Source organism: Coenobita brevimanus, chromosome 105 (genome assembly GCF_032717465.1).
Source record: "Coenobita brevimanus isolate Jiangsu-jjx chromosome 105, ASM3271746v2, whole genome shotgun sequence".
Taxonomy (NCBI): domain Eukaryota; kingdom Metazoa; phylum Arthropoda; class Malacostraca; order Decapoda; family Coenobitidae; genus Coenobita; species Coenobita brevimanus.
In genome coordinates, this window is record NC_137058.1 from 4,388,045 (window position 1) to 4,406,917 (window position 18,873).

An 18,873-nucleotide genomic window follows, 5' to 3' on the forward strand; every position below is an offset into this window, starting at 1 on the left:
TTAAATAACTCATTTCCACTGCTCTCATTCTTGACTTGTGTCCTTCCAACAACGTCCAAGCTTCACTTCCGTACGTTAGAGTTGGTATCACAATACTGTCATGTAGTAACTTTTTCACTTCCATGCTCACTTCCCTGTTTCTTATCACTGCTTTCAAAGAACCAGCAACCTTTCTTCCCTGCTGTACCCTTTCAAGCACTTCACCCTCCAAACCTCCATCCTTACTCATCACGCTACCCAAGTACTTAAACGTACTCACATTTTCCAATTCCTCACCATCCAACCTCGCTGTACATTCACTGACTTCACCTCTCTCAAAGACCATCACTTTACTCTTCCCTACATTCACCTTTAGATTCCGTTTCTTACACACTCTCCCAAACTCATCCACCAAGCCTTGCAGCTCCCCTTCGTCTTCACTCAACAACACAGTATCATCTGCAAAGAACAGTACAGAGAGTTTCCAAACACTATCCTCTTTCACCAGGGCCACTCCAGCATCCACTACCCTACCTTGTACCTCTTTTATTACCCCATCCATGTAAAGATTGAACAAACATGGAGACATGACACATCCCTGTTTCAACCCAACTTTCAAAGAGAAAAATTCACCTAGTTCACCATCCACATGCACTGCAGCCTTCGCACCATCGTACATACTCTTCACAGCATTCAACAACTTCCCATCTACTCCATATATTCTTAACACTTTCCACAATCCTTGTCTATCCACCCTGTCATATGCTTTCTCGAAATCCATGAAAGCCGCATACAACTTCTTTCCCTTCTCTAGAAACTTTTCCACTAAAGATCTAAGAAGGAATATCTGATCTACACAACCTCTTCCCTTTCTAAAGCCTCCCTGTTCTTCTCCAACTAATTTCTCTGTTCTTTCTCTAACTCTGCCAATAAGTATCCTACCATACACTTTTCCTATTATACTAAGAAGACAAATGCCCCTATGATTACCACACACTTCTTTTTCCCCTTTTCCTTTGTACAAGGGAAAAATTATACCTGACTTCCAATCCTCCGGGTCTCTACCTTCCTCCCAGGCCAATCTGCACATCTTCCACATCCATTCTACTACTATCTCTCCCCCATGCTTCAGCATTTCACCACACACTCCATCAATTTCTGGGGCTTTCCCCGATTTAACTTTCTTCATTGCTTCCACAACTTCTATCCTACTGATTTCTTCCTGTCCTCTCACCTCACTCCTTCTCCCAGCTATTCCCCAGCCACTTATACTTGCATTACTTCCATCTTCTATGTTAAATAATTCCTTAAAGTGTTCTCTCCATCTGCTCACTTTTTCTCCCTTCTCCACTAGTAATCTACCATTTTTATCTTTCACTCCCCTGCTAACTTCACTTCCACCCTGTCTTACTCTTTTCACCTCTTTCCAGGACATTTTCTTACAGTCCCTCCACTTTACACTCAAATTCCTTCCAAATTCCTCATCCACTCTCTTCTTACTCTCTCTTACTAATCTTTTCACCTCTCTGTTTCTTTCTACATATAACTCTCTCTTCCACCTCTCAACTTCTTCCACGCCCCTATTTCTCATCCATTCATTGTATGCTTTCTTCTTTTGTGCCACAGCCTGTCTTACCTCTTCAGTCCACCACGCTGTTCCTTGCACCCCCCTCCGTCTTCTCTTCCTTCCACACACCACATCACATGCTGCACATATTTCTTCTGTAAATATCCTACACACACCTTCCACGTCTCCCATCTGCTCCGATTCATATTTGCCCAATCGTTCCTCCACTTCTCTCTTATACTCTTCCTTTTTCTCATCCTCTTGTAACCTTTCCACTCTCCTTGCAAATACTCCTTCCTCTCGTCTTTCCCTTCTTCTATTCCTCCATTTTACTTGAATTCTAATTCTGGTCACCACCAAGTAGTGGTCAGAAAGTCCACTCCCCCAGCCTTTATGAGCTCTTGCACCCATTACACATCTTCGCATCCTTTCATCCACACACACATAATCAATCATTGCCTTCCTTTCATTCAGTTCACCACCCACCCTTTTCATCACTCGCCATGTATACATGTGGATCATTTTATGCCTGAAGAGGGTATTGGCTATCACCAACCCCCTCCCAGCACAAATGTCCACTAACGCACTCCCATTCTCATCTATCTCAGCAGGCACACCCCACTCACCAACTATTCCATCCACATTCACATTCCCAACTTTACCATTCATATCATCAATCAAAAACACTCTCTCATTCCTTCCAAACTCTTCCATGCACACCTCTACATTTGTCCAGAACTCTTCTCTCACTCTTCTAGCACGATCTTGCGTTGGCGCATACACACACACAATCGCCCACATTTGTATTCCAACTTTCAACTTTACCCACACAATCCTTGACCCAACTGATCCATACTGTCTTATGCTCTTCTTCCATCATTTACTCACAACTATACATACTCCTTCCTTTGCCCTCTCATTCTCACCTACTCCTGCACATATACCCCATCCATACTCCCATTCTCTCACACTTTCTCCTCTCCATTTTGTTTCAGTTATTCCACATACATCCACTTTCGCACCCTCAAATATTACCAAATTAAAATAAAGCTGTTTTAACGAAAGTGAGTGTTGAATCCGGTGCATATTACAAATCACACAAGCGCACCACCCATCATTAACGACTGAGCAGAGGCAATCTGCCAGGAAAAAAAAAAAAAAAAAAAAAAGTTCCTTCTAATGCCACCGTACTGTTTATTTAGATAGTGATAGTGATAGTAACTGAGGATGCTCACCCGGCTGACCTATTCTTAAATTCATCCAGGTAAACATGATCCATCACTGTAGTCAATAGCTGTCGGTATAAAGTCGGTAAATGAAACACAGCCAACCAGGTAAACACAGCCCACCACTAACACTTCAGTGGCAAACCGCCCCAGGCACTGGTCACATTGTCATGAAATTTTCTCCTGAGAAAAGGGCTAAACGATAATGTATATATGGCGAGAAGATGGCAACAAAAGTTGAGTTACAATTATCCGGTAACTTAGGAGCAACATGCAGTCAACGTGACGAACATAACCCATAGAAAAACGATTAAATCAGCATTACTAGGTAAGACATATTACGCACTTTCGTGATGGTAACAGGACGCAGATAACAAACGTAACATTGGCATGTTCACCCTATGACTGAATACATCGATCAACAAAGTAACATCGCCCATCACAAGGAAACCTCCAATCAGCATAACCCGTCATTGGCGACTGATCCAATGGAAGTAGTTATAGTGAAAAAGAAATGCTGATCCGGTGACTCGACTAGACAGTCAACCAGGAAAGCATCTCCCACTACCAACTATTCAGGGTACAAACATCAGGCAAGCGATGTCACCCAGGAAAACATCACCCATCACGATTCAAGGTATACCATAATGTGTGGTAGGTAAATGGTTAATTGTAATTAACATATACTTATTATGATCGTGACAAAATTGGCACGATAATGTTGACGCGGCGGCTTGGTAGACATTAAAGTCATCCAAGTTAGCTTCGCCCATCACTGACGATTCAGAGGGAAACTGGTAGGTAAATGGACATTCATATTGCTACACTTGTCACATGATGGTACCGAAAGTGACCACATAATAATTACCCGGTGACTCTGTATACATAACTCACCCAGGCAACTTTTACCCATCACTGATGATTTAACAGAAGAGTAGATATGAGATTATTACTAAACGATACTGTAATGATGGAAAGATGATGGTAATGAAAGTGACCAGATAATAATCTGCTGGTGACTTTGTACACATTACAGTCTCCCTGACATCTATCACCCATCCGTGAACTGAGAAGTGGAATGTAGACACTGGTAGGCAAAGGGTTACTATTAATATTCAGTAACGTAACGATAGTCAGATGATGGTAACGAAAGTGACACATCAGTGTTATACCGGTGGTTCTCTACTACATGTTCATGTGGGTTAACAATGGCAGTAATTAACAATTGATTCAGTAGTGGTCGGTAAACTGCTTTTCATTTTAAGTGATATTAAGATGGTGGTAACGAAAGTGACAACAGTGCTGACCCGGTGACATTCTACTATACGTCAGATTTGGAGTAAATCGGGTAAAAATTGACGATTTTATGCCCATTTGAAATTTTAGGCCCGACCCATCTGACATTGACCCCCCTTCCGCTAACTGAAGAGTGACCCCCTGATATAATGATGCACCTATAGGTTTTGGTTTCATGCGGATATGACGAATTTGAAAGGAGTTATGGCGATTTTTTTCCTTTTTTGGGGGTCTACAGCCTGGGCCTTGAACTAATTTGGCGCAAAATTTAATCAGGTGATCAGGAGGTCATACCCCATCATCCCTGTAATTTTAGTCAGAATCGCACCAGTAGTTTTCGCGTAAACTTGTTGACAGACAGACAGACAGACAAACAGAGCCTCTCCGGGGCGGGGACGGGTAACTAGAAAGGCGTAGAGTAGGGGAGGCTTAACTAAAGTGTTAAAGTCGATGAAGTGAATAAATAAGGGACATATTAGTAAGGTACTTGTGAGCATACGGGATTGAACGGGAACTTGTTATTTCACACTAGATAAACTCCTTTTGAGTGAGGAGATAGGAAGAAACTGGTACAGTATATCAATCGAGTAATGGACGAATGAAATATGCTACCAACTGATGTAGTTGCCTTGCCTTCCCTTGAGTGCTTCAAACATTTTCTACGTAAGTATATGACAAGCAAGGGTTGGAAAAACAAAAGAATCCTAATAACCTGTACTAATTCACTGTTTTTCCCTTTCAGGTTTCTTTACGGTAGTCTCTTCTCCTATTCCACTTTCCTACAAAATAAACACGCCAGTCTTTCTTTACTGCGAGGTCCTCCTCACTCTTTTCCGTCAGTTTCGGTTGGAGAAGAAGAGCCTTCTTTGTTATCCTTGTCTTGTTTCAGTTGTTTAGTCACTCATGGAAAAGCTACCTAGCATGGGCCAACTGGCCGACTACAGCAATGCTCTCTTCTTATGTTCTTACGTAATCATCACCCATTACTAACGATTCAAAGGGAAAATAAAGGATTTGACGAACGTCTTCCCACATACCACAAGCCGCTGGTGTTCAGGTTGTTCAGGAGTTAAAAATAGTAGAAAGACGAGATGGTAATACTGAAGTGATCATAAGATGGTGGTACTGAAAGTGACAGCAAACTTGACACTGACCTCGGTTTGTTTTTATCTGAAGGAATTAGTACACTCCCACAACTCAAATTTTAAGTCGTGGTTGCATGTAATTTCATGAGCCACAGTTATGAAAGAGGAATGAGTCTTCTTGTCTCATGCAGTCTTCATACGAGCTAATGGCTATACCCAATTCACTCTAACTGAACCTAAAATTGTCATCACTACATCTTTATTGCTGAGTTGTAAGGATAGGTGTGTTCACAGGTCACCCAAGTAAACGTCATCCTACACTCTTAGGCAGAATATTATCAGAAACGAGGTGTTTATCAGCAAGAAATGCATTGGTTAATAATAAAAGATAAACAAGCTGGTAGGCGACAATGGCCAGCTCAACAAGCCGTTGCGGTTCACCCTGTACACACATAGGAGGACACTTATCTTGTTGCAGTCTAAAATACCATCGCTCGCCCGTCTTTGGACACAAACTAAACCACCCCGACAACAGAAATAACTTTATACTTGCATAAACACAATAAACATCCAAAAAACTGTGAAAAAATTAATAAAATATTTTTTTAAATTAAATGTCGTATATTATGTACTGATTTTGTTCGTAATACACCTATCTAGTTATTTCAAACCATTTCAGCACCACTGAAATCTTTCGGGGGTTGAAAATATGGATATTTCTTATCGAGATGTGTTTTCACTGCTCGCCTTAATTTTCACCGGCTTGTATGCTCTCATTTTGCTAAATTTTTCGAGTTTCATTGCGAAGCACGGGATGGGTTTAGGAAGATAAAAATGGTATTGCCACGTTCGCCAGACGTTTTTCTTTAATTTGGCAAGAAAAAAATCGATTTGCGAAATTTGAAGGAAAAAAAAAATGGTGCAGAGGCTGGCCCCTAGGTCCCGACAATTATAGACCCATGGCCACGGAGGGGTTAAGCAGGCCGTTGCTAGGCAACGGCCTGCTTAGCCCCTCCGTGCCTTGCAACCAAAACCTTGCAGACACAACTAGGTCGTAGGCTGGTCTTTGCGTCCAGTTTGGTCGATATCAGTTAATTCTGAAGGGTAGAAGTGCCTGCCACAATTAAACAAGACTGCTAGGGACGCTGAGGCCAATCTTTGCAGGATTGCCACTCAAACACAAGAGGAGGGAGAGGAAAAATGGATGGCACACTTCCGATAGAGAATGACCTCAAGTTTATGCCTATAGAAGTCAGAGCTTTCTACAACCATTAGTAATGTTTCTAGAGCTCAAAATGTGAAAAGTATGAGAAAGTGATTTTTTGGCCGTTGTTAGGCAACGAGTAGTTGCCTAGCAACTAATATCTTGTGGAAACAACTAGGTCATAGGCTGGTCATTGCCTCCAGGTTTGGTGGGAATCGATTAATTGTGAAGGGTAGAAGTGCCTGCCACAATTAAGAGAGAAAGAAAGAAAATACAAGAAAGAATGAAAACACGACCAACAATAAGGGCAGCAAGGAGCTGGCCAACAAGATCGTGGAAACGAAAGTGATATAGTAACGATGCACTGGTGATTTTGTACAATATACAGCCACCCAGGTTATCACCGACGACTGATTTCATGGAAACCTGCGGAAAGTAAACGATTAAATGCTGTTGTGTACATTAAGCCATTAATATCCCCAGCAGGGCAAATTGTCATACTCACTATTGCATCACGTAATATTAACCAGTTTACCTTCCAGTTTCCCTTTGTTGAATCAACCATTAATGGTGGGTGATAGTTGCCTGCGTGACTATGTATAAAGTTCCCAGGTGATTTATACACTTGTCACTTTCGTTTACCATCACCACACTGCCGTCTATGTATCTATTGCCAGACACCTTAATCCCGTAGGCGGTGGCCACAAACAAATCACGTCCTGTCCCCCGCCATTTCACTGCCCTGCTCCCAGCTCACACCCCCTCTCTCATATACCTCTCCACTCCATCCCTCCATCTCATCCTTGGCCTCCCCCTCCCTCTTCCCCCCTCCACCTCACATACACTCTCCTCATCAGTCTCTCACTCTTCATCCTCTTCACAGGGCCAAACCACCTCAGTGTGTTTCTCCTAACGCTCCTATCACATCCACCACAACGCTCTTTCTCTTCCTCATTGGTCAGTCTCTCCATGTGACTCCACAAGCTCCTCTCAAATAACTCATTTCCACTGCTCTCACTCTTAATTTCTGTCCCTCCAACAAGGTCCAAGCTTCATTTCCATACGTTAGAGTTGAAATCACAATACTGTAATATGGTAACTTTTTCACTTCAATGCTAACTTCCCTGTTTCTTATCACTCCTTTCAAGGAACCAGCAACCTTTCCTCCTTGCTGTACCCTTTCAAGCACTTCACCATGTAAACTTCCATCCTTATTCATCACACTACCCAAGTACTTAAATGCACTCACATGTTCCATTTCCTCCTCATCCAACCTCACTGTACGTTCACCGACCTCACTTCTCTCGAAGACCATAACTTTACTCTTCCCTACATTCACTTTTAGATTCAGTTTCTTGCACACTCTCCCAAACTCATCTACCAAGCCTTGCAGCTCCCCTTCGTCTTCACTTAATAAAACATTGTCGTCTGCAAACAACAGTACAGGGAGTTTCCAAACACTGTCCTCTTTCACTAGGGCCACTCCAACATCCACTGCCCTACCTTTTATCTCCTTTATAACTCAATCCATATATAGACTGAACAGCCATGGAGACATGACACATCCCTATTTCAATCCAACCCTCAAACACAAAAATTCACTTAATTCACTGTCCACTTGCACTGCAGCCTTAGCGCCCTCATACATATTTTTCACGGCATTAAACAACTTCCCAACCATTCCATATATTCTTAATACTTTCCACAATCCTTGTCTATCCATCCTGTCATATGCTTTCTCCAAATCCATGAAGGCCGCATACAACTTCTTTCTCTTATCTAGAAATTTTTCCACTAAAGATCTAAGAATGAATATCTGATCTACACAACCACTTCCTTTCCTAAAACCTCCCCGTTCTTCTCCACCTAATTCATCTGTTATTTCCCTAACTCTGTCAATAAGTATCCTACCATAAACCTATTACACTAGGAAGACAAAAGCCCCTATGATTACACATATCCTTTTTCCCCTTTTCCTTTGTACAGGGGAAAATATAACTGACTTCCAATCCTCCGGGACTCTACCTTCATCCCAGGTCAATCTGCTTGTCTTCCACATCCATTCTACTGCTATTTTTGCCCCATGCTTCAGCATTTTACCACACACTCCAATTCCTGGGGTTTTCCCCATTTTAACTTTCTCCATTGCTCCCACAACTTCCATCCAACTGATTTCTTCCTCTCTTCTCACATCCCACCTTCTCCTGGGCATTCCCCAGCCACTTACACTCGCATTACTTTCATTCTCTATGTTCAACAATTCCTTAAAGTGTTCTCTCCAACTACTCACTTCTCCGTTCTCCACTAGTAATCTACCATTTTTTTCTTTCACTCCCCAACTAACTTCTTTGGCACCCTGTCTAACTATCTTTCCCTGTTTCCAGAACATTTTCTTACATTCCCTCCACTTTACACACAAATTCCATCCAAATTCCTCATCCACTCTCTTATTACTCTCTCTTACTAATCTATTCACCTCTCTCTTCCGACTCTCAACTTCTTCCACGCCCCCGTTTCTCATCCACTCACTATGTTTTCTTCTTTTGTGCCACAGCCTCTCTCACTTCATTCCACTATGCGTTCCCTGCACCCTCCTATCGTCTTCTCTTCACCCCACACACCACCTCACATGCTCCACAGATTTCTTTTGCGAATATCTTGCACAGACCTTCCACGTCCCCCATCTACTCCAGTCCATATTTACCCAATCGCCCCTCCACTTTCCTCTTATATTCTGCCTTTTTTCCATCCTCTTGTAACCTTTCCACTTTCCTTGTATGAATTACTTCCTCCTGTCCTTCCCTTCTATTTCTCCGTTTTATTTGGACCTTGATTCTGACTGCCACCAAGTTGTGGTCAGAAAGTCCACTCTCCCAATCTCTATATACTCTTGCATCCATGACACACCTTCTCATCCTGTCATCCATGCGCACATAATCAGTCATTGCCTTCCGTTCATTCACTTCACCACCCACCCTTCTCATCACTCGCCACGTATACCTATGAATCATTTTGTGCCTGAAGAGGGTACTCGCTATCACCGCCCCCTCCCGGCACAAATATCGTCTATCTATCTATCTATCTATAGCCCGACGCCCTAATCCCGCAAAGGGTGGCCGCAGACAAAACGCCTCCAAGTCACTCTGTCACCCACCATTTGACTCCCCTCCCCCCAACTCACCCCCCCCTCCCTCATATACCTCTCAACTCCATCCCTCCACCTCATCCTCGGTCTACCTCTCCCTCTCCATCCCTCCACCTCACCTACATACACCCTCTTAGTCAGTCTTTCATTCTCCATTCTCTCCACATGTCCAAACCACCTCAGTGTATTTCTCCTAATCTTTTCAGCCACATCCACATCTACCCCACAACGTTCCTTCACTTCTTCATTCGTCAACCTGTCCCTGCACGTCACTCCACATGCTCCTCTCAAGTAACTCATTTCCACTGCTCTCACTCTTGACTTGCTCCCCTCTTGCAAGGTCCACGCCTCGCTTCCATACGTCAGGGTAGGGATCATAATACCATCATGCAGTGACTTCTTAACTTCCATACTCACCTCCCTATTTCTCATCACTGCTTTCAGTGTACCAACAACCTTTCTTCCCTGCTGTACCCTTTCACGTACTTCATCCCCCAAAGTTCCATCCTTACTCATCACACTACCCAAGTACTTGAATGCACTCACATTCTCCATATCCTCACCATCCAATCTCACTGCACACTCTGTGACTTCATTCCTCTCAAACACCATAACTTTACTTTTGTTTACATTAACTTTCAGCTTCCTCCTCCTACACACTGTCCCAAATTCATTCACCAAACCTTGCAACTCCCATTCATCTTCACTCAACAATACTGTATCATCAGCAAACAGCAACACCGGAAGCTTCCAAATCTCACCCTCATTCATTAGGGCCACCCCCACAAATATCGTAATGGTAAATATTTAGTAATGGGCATTTACATGCCTCTAGACTAAATAGTTAGTGATGGCTGATGTTCACCTGGGTGACAGTAACTGGAAGGTCACCAGGTAAATATTAGTTTCTCACTTTCGTTACCATCATATAACTAACATTATTACATAAAATATAGGTGATGAAGGGTTTCCTTTACCTGACTCAGAGGGTAAACTGACAAGAATTATAAGAGTTTCTCCACTTTAGTTTGTAATGACTGATAACTGTTTAAGTGAACACTCAGTTCACTGCCGTCAGTTCGTGTTGTCAGTATGATAGTACATGACACTACTTGCGGCGTGATGATTGGCGTAAACCTGGGATTGAATTTAATGAAAAAACATTGGGTTAATATGACTGTAAATGTCTGAATATTGTCCAAGCTCTGCTAAGATAATGGAATCGATGGTGACAAGATAATAGCCACCCGGTGACTTGGTACACAGTACAGTCACCCAGGTGACCATCACCCATCACTGATGCCACTGTTGCATTGATTAACATGGACCATCACTAACGATTTATTCAGTGGTGAATATTTTCATTTAAACATGATCATAATGTTAGTACAAACTACAGCCACCGATGTGACCCGTGACTAACGAATACACACAAGGAATCTGCAGGTCAATTATCATTATTTTTATCACTACCATTAGCGTGTTGACATGATGGTAACGAAAGTGACAAACAGTGTTGGTCTGGTGAATGTGCACATATAGTTTACCAGGCAAACACCATCAATGACCATTACGCACAGGCAGAGTTCAGACAAATACAGTATTTGTACATAACTCCAGTCCCAGGAAGTTGACACTTTACAGAGTTTTTTTTTGACCAACAGGCACTTTAGAATGACAATATGGTGGTATCGAAAGTAACGCATTGATACTCATCCGGTGGCTTGGCAGATACTCAGTGATGAGTTATGTTGTCAGGTGAACATTACCTAGCACTAACCTTTAACTCATAAGCGATCGTAAATGAGTCACTCAGGCGTACATCGCCCGTCGCTATCTATTCCCATCAGCACAGATGATCAAATCCCCAGTTTCGTCCTAATCTAAGCTTCCTAGAACCTTCCATAAAAGTTTCCCGTTTGGCTCTTACACCAAAATCATGTATGTCATTAATGGAAAATGTATGTCGGTGCAGAAACGGTGTAAACAGCACGAGACTATTCATGTGTCATACGCAAAATTATCGCTTTGAAAGACATGCTACAAAACTTCCTGTGTGACTTGGAATGCAACCATATTACCAACGATGGTCCCAGGCTGCCAAAGTACTTACCAAGAAACATTCCGCACGTAGTTCAATGGGCCAGTGCACTGTCTGAGTGTTCCTGCCATCTGGTGGGAGTCTATGAACTTCTCCCAGACGCATGTTTTGCGGGTTTCAAAGATAAATTTAAATACGCTCTTTCATGTAGTTTCCTCAAATGACAAAATTTTTCAAATGCCTTTGAAAATCGTGCTATTGGTGTGCAAAGGGCATTAGGAAAAAAAAAAAATAACTCGTAAAACAGGATTCATCTCCATGGAATTAACTTCTACATACAGTTTACTATTCAGTAAACATCCCATATAATTGGTGTAAGACTATAACATGGTAAACTTATGGAGAAATGCTTGCATGCTCTAATTTTGATGTATTTTAAAATTCGTTGCCGGAGCAATGTACAGTACATGTTTTCCTGGTTGCTTTGCACTCAACGCCTCTTCTACATCTCGTCTCCCACAACCTACGACGTTTGGCGTCCTTCTTTGCTGAAAACTTTGCCCATCCTTTCACTTGTTTCATGAATGGGTGCTGGTCTGCATTGAAAGTTGAACCTGATTTGCAGTCAGCCACAGCACAAAGTTCGTCAGTTTGCTAGCCGTTCTTATTGTCACTGTCACGCAACCACGTCATTCTATCACCGACGCACCTCGCCAGTCTCGTTTTCGTTTACAATCGTACTTGTGGCAGAGCCGAGTACCAAATGGAAATGTCGCATGGCGAATATATCCATTGCTTTCATCACTGTTTTTAAAAAATGGAAATCCTATTACCCTTATTCAAATTATTTACCATCTTTATACATGCATGAAGGCAATATTTACACATAAACCCTCTTTAATACATCCCTAGAAATCACCTGATAGAAAGGAGTAGAGCATACATTTGATAAGGCCATGAATATTGTAGAACCCTTGGTTTTGTTGGTGAAAATCTGATGTTCAACATAAAGCACTCAGTTATAGCGGGTTTTGGGTAGAATAACACCAAATATTGGTAGCTGAACCCCTCATACCAGCAAAACATGTATCTGGGAGAATTTCACAGACTCCCACCAGATGGCAGGACCACTCAGTGCACTGGCCCATTACTGTAGTATCAAAGGCATAGAGACTAACTGAAGCATCCACATAAATCCCCAAAAGACAGCGAGGAAGCCAATCCCCTGACGTCAATATAACCGAAAGTGATGCGTTTTCTCCAGCCGGTGACTTTAGATACATGCACAGTCGGCCGGTGTCGTATGCACGGAGTGACTTATGCTGGAAGTTACCGTTCCCTTCTCAATTTAACCTAAATTCACCTAACCAAACCTAAACTAACCTTAACCTAACCTAACCTTATGCTAGATCAACCTAACTTAAATAAACCTAAACTAAACTAACCTTTATTCACGAAATGACTGATTTCACAAACTGCCTGTACACTTTCTCTCTCTCTCTCTCTCTCTCTCTCTCTCTCCAAGGGATAAAACAATGAAGCACAAGGGTATAACAATGAAGGTGATGGTTGTATACATGCTGTACAAGAGGGAAATTATATAACTTACAAGAGAACTCATGCTTGACTTGTTGCAAAACCAAAGGAAAACTTAACAAAAACCGTCAAAAAAACACCTGACAGGCTTGCATATGAACACAAAAAACTGAATAGTTCAATCAAAGCACAAGCACACGACAATCACTACACTGTATTGGCTATAGACAAGTGACTGTTCCTACGGAGACCTCTCGCGCTGCTATAATCTGCATTTTAGTTATAGCTTTGGGCAAAAATCTCTACGGAGATCCTATGCCGGGCGCTGGGAGCGACGTTTTTTGGTCAAAATGTGATCGCTCATTTTATATATATATATATATATATATATATATATATATATATATATATATATATATATATATATATATATATATATATATATATATATATATATATATATATATATATATATATATATATATATATTTTCAGTTGTGATGGGACCCATTTTTTTCACATCAGCGAATTTTTTGCGATTTTTGTGCCAATTTTGTTGAATGTGTAGTTTCGACCGCCCAAAATACACACTCCTACCTCTATGGGTTTCTGTACTTCAAGCACCTCTCTGATTACGTGTAGTCCGAACAGCTAAGAAAGGGATAGTACAGTATATATCATAAACCAAGTTAGGAAAAGATTTACTACATACACACACACACACACACACACACACACACACACACACAGAAATTAATCTGCTGTGATTAAATGTTGCTGTAGTATACACCTCTTTTACACACACACACACACACACACACACACACACACACACACACACACACACACACAGTTAAAAGACAGGGAGCGACAGGCTGAGAGGGAAAAATGAGGAATGAGAGGGCAGTTACGGAGAAAATAAAGAGGGGAGAGGCAAGGAGAGAACAACGAGAGTTAAGAAAAGAGACAGATTGTGAGAAGAGACAGTGAGAGGTGAAATGAGATACACGCAGTGTGAAGGGGAAAGAGAAAAGGGAGATGTGAATCGAAAGGCCGGGAGACGGAAATAGAGACAAATGGGGAGACAACTGAGAGAAAATGGGAATGGAGCAAACACAGAAACAGGGATAACAAGAGAAGAAAGTGGGAAAGAGAGCTACGGAACGGAATACTGAGAACGATAATGAGAAAAAATAGAAAAGGAGGCAAGGTAACAGGGAGGAGGAAGAAAGTGTGTTATTCTGGCAAGGACGCAGGGAAAGAACTAAGCAGGATAAGACGAAAGCATTGAGGCTGAATAAAATGAATGACATTCAAGTAAAAAGGGAGGGAGAGAAACAGAGAAATTAGAGAAATTTGCGGAGAGAAAGTACAGATTAAGGGTGGGAAGAAAATAGGTTAATTTTTAGGGCAAGAAAGAGGAGGGGGAATGTTAAGAAAGGAAGACAAGGGATGGGGCAGGGAGGAAGGAAGAGTGGGAAAGACAGTGGGAAGAGCGGAATGGAAGAAGACATTTCGGGTGACAAGGAGAGACGGAGAAAGGAGAGAGAGAAAAGAGCATGCTGTTATTACTGGGGAAAGAAAGCAGTGAAGGAAATGGATTTAGTACAAGTAAATAAATACGGACAGAGTAATGAAGAAAAAAGGGTAACAGATGTAAAAAGTAAGACAAAGTTGTGACACAGGGAGGGAGAAAGAAGAGTGAGGTAAGGAGGGAGTGACAAGTGGAAAGAGAGACGACGGAAAGGAGAGAGGGAGGAAGGTAGGGACTGAGCAGATTGCTATAAAGAGGGGAAGGAGGGAAAAGGAAACTGGGGATGAGACAAAGGATCCGGAGAGAGAGATGGGGGGGGGGGAGACAGACAGATAGGTCGACAAATGTTCAGAAAGTGTGTGTGTGTGTGTGTGTGTGTGTGTGTGTGTGTGTGTGTGTGTGTGTGTGTGTGTGTGTGTGTGTGCATCCGTCCCTTCTGTAACACTTTTCAGCTGAGTGTTTTCCTCTTCTCTGCTTCAGTTTCTCCTCTCACTCACTTTTTTTTTTCTTTTTTTTTCAGTATTTCTCCTGATAATGTTCTTACCATTCCAAGTCTCTCTCTCTCTCTCTCTCTCTCTCTCTCTCTCTCTCTAGGAATAAAGAGATTGTCCTCAGTCTATATCTCCTTAATACGGCCACTTCCTGACTTGCTGTGGAATTTTGGTTGCTTGAAAAAAGACATACGTCGACGTAAAAAAGAGTTCAGGAGACTAAAGGGGCTATCACACGGCACCTCATACGAGGTTTGCCGAGGATACGATGGTAAATCGGAACGGTAACGTGGTAAAATTGCCGACGATACCACGGGCATTTGGAACCCGTCTGTATGAATTCCTGCCGACGATACGACGGACAAAACAGTGTGACCAAAACCCACGCTACTCGACAGAGAATATATCATACTACATTATTAAACATTTAGCCAAACACCGAATACTTATTAATATTTTATAATAAATATCAATCGTTTTGAAGGCCCTATAAAGAGTTAATATTTCTTACACCGAGGAAACTGTGATGTCGATAAAATATCACGTGTTTACAACTGAGGACTCCACTGCAGGTAGAGTAGACGAACCAGTCGCCACCTGAAAACACCACCACAACAACAACGTACTGATGGCTTTATCATCGATTTCCTGGACAAGGGCAGCTGAATTCGCCCTTATAGAGAAATTGAGGCAGTTCCGCGTGTGTACCAGTTTGTAAACAAAAGTTGCTTCTCCTTATTCTTTATCGAGTCAGCGACAGCGATCACTGTCCACAGTCGCGAGACGGGGCTCTGGCAACAGTGTGAGAAGCATGTCCTTTGCCGAGGATACGAGGAACATGTGTGATAGCGTCCAAGTTTTGTTCCACTTAAATCTTCCTCGGCCGTTCCTGGTACTAGGTACCGTGTGATAGGGCCTTAAGGTATCAGGTTCGCCTGAGGGCTGCGGGACTTTTTAGTAGAAACTCGTAGACTACGAGGTCAACTAGTTAAAGTGTTTAAAATCTGAATGGGTTTCACAATCATTACATAAAAAATTGCTTACTCTTAACACGGACTCGGCACACAACCATGGTTGGAAGCTGTAAATGAAAAAATTTACCAGCAGAGTTACGTGAAAACTTTTTCACGTGCAAGATCTGCTCCGCATGGATCTGACTCAGAATGGACGTTGTTAACACTACAGTAGAGATGTTTAAGGGATTCATCGGCAGGATCTTCCACTAGAATAAATGTGAATTGGATATGCATTCCCAGGCAAACAAGAAGTATCTCCACAGTATGGGCAGCATAGTCATTAAGATCCTAACTTTTCCTTGTAACTCATCTGTGTGTGTGTGTGTGTGTGTGTGTGTGTGTGTAAAAGAGGTGTCTGCTACCGCATCATTTAATCACAGCATATTTATTTCTCTCTCTCTCTCTCTCTCTCTCTCTCTCTCTCTCTCTCTCTCTCTCTCTCTCTCTCTCTCTCTCTCCCTCTACAGTATAGTAAATCATCTCCTGACTTGGTTTATATGTTCTGTACTATCCCTTTCTTAGTTGTTTGGACTACACGTAATCAGAGAGGTGCTTGAAGTACAGAAACCCCTAGCTGGCTGTGAGCAGTGTATGGAGGGTACCGGGTGGGGTTATGGGGTCGGAGAGAAAAGTGGGGGGGTTGGGTGGGCGTGTGGGACTATGAGGAAGGGAGGAGGAGGGTATATCTCTCCATCGAGCAGTGTTACAAACACGGAAAAGGAAAAGAACTTGTTCCGACGTCTGTACATAGTATTCCTTCCCAGAATTAGTCAGTTCATCATCTTTAATGTATCTAGTCTCAGAAAGAATCCACAAAATGCGATGTATACTACCTGATAACGAATTAAATCACGAGAATAAAAAAGACTTGCTAAAATGAGCCCAACGGAAGTCCTGAAATCCGCCACTAACCTTCATCTGATGTCATCCTGTTCGAAAGTTTTATATATTGGCTTTAACAGCTTATGGTCGTGTATAAACTGAGCTTGTCAGAATATTAATGAAAATATAAATGTAAATTGTGATGTTCTATAATATTAAACGTTGGCTGAAAGAGCGAAGCCGCAGAACTGAGTTACAGACAACACTCAAAGCGAAAAATAACTCTTACATTCGGACAGACAATGCGGTCTATGGGCAAGGTGGGGTGGGCGAGGCGAAGTGGGACGGGTAAGGCGAGGCGCACAGGAGAGAGAGAGAGAGAGAGAGAGAGAGAGAGAGAGAGAGAGAGAGAGAGAGAGAGAGAGAGAGAATGGAAGATAAAAAAGAAAAGAGAAAGAGGAGAGAGGTAGAGAGAGAGAGAGAGAGAATGGAAGATAAAAAAGAAAAGAGAAAGAGGAGAGAGGTAGAGAAGAAACTGACATGGAGACGATTTGCTTATGATCATACCTTACGGGACAAAGGTATCTGGGGATAGACATATCTGATATTACACACACACACACACACACACACACACACACACACACACACACACACACACACACACACACACACACACACACACAAAACAGAAAAAGATACAAGTCCCAGATTATGGGTGACTAATACCACGTTTTGAAGCAGACATGTCATCTTGAACCTTCATTACTATTCCCCTTTCCAAGTGTCATACCTGTACCGCTGGGGCTGTATATGCTGACTGGACCTCACACAAGTCGCTCCGTTGTGTGCCACCGTAAGGGGTCAAGTAACAGTCAGGAACAAAATGCATCTCTGAGCTGTGTTTGATCTGGCATTTTAGGTTTCGCAGCACGTTTCACACAGCGATTTGTTCTACTCGTTATTCTCTTCTTCTATTGTATTTTGTACTTTACTGACGCAAAGTATTGTCGTTATGAGATGTCAACAGCACACAGGAAACTCTTCAGGTGTAACATGCAAAATAAATCTCTCAGGAAGAGATGTTACGAAGCCTCCTGAGCGACTTGGAATACGAACCGTCTCTCCCTTTACCTTTTCCATGAGGGAACGCTTGTCTTTGACCGCCCCTTTTCCAACACAGCTGTGACAACACTAACCTCGACTCCTGACCCATCTAACCTCGTCACCTCGTGTACCTTGTTCAACCACACACAACACCCCGAATTGCCTGCCTCACACTCCAACAGCCTTGTTTACCTACCAACCGTCGTTTACATGTAGTTACGTCGCCCCTTCAGTCCGGTGACGTGCATTATCTTCTATTCTTGATACCTCCAGACGGTTTGGTTAAGCTTTGGAGAGAACTTTTCGAACTGGGCAGGTTAGAAATTGCCTTCGTTAATTCCCTGACTGAAAGACATCTCCCCTTAAGTATAAATAAATGAACAATCAATAAATTTAAAGAAATAAATACATCCGTCTACTGGCATAAGAATAATGGAAAAAATTACATCCTTGGAGTGAGTGAATAACTCCTTGAATCAGATGACGTAGTATACTATTGGGGTCATGAATTCGTGGTACACCAGGGACGGTGAGAGGATAGGCCGTTGTACCGTCTTGACTACAGGTCACCATAACGAGCCTCCCACCAATTAGATGCAACAAAGCGGCTTCATCTGTTCTATACAAGCACAGGTGACTTTTCTCGAAGTTAAAAGCAAAGAAATTTTGATTAATCTTTTATATTGCAGATTGACTATCGTGCTGATACTTGATTTCCCGAGACCCGAGACTCATTACGAAATGAATTCTAGTCAAGAATAGTCAAGATTATAGTAGGACTCGCGCACGTTTGCGGCTGTGGTGTGGCCCGCATCTGTGTACAG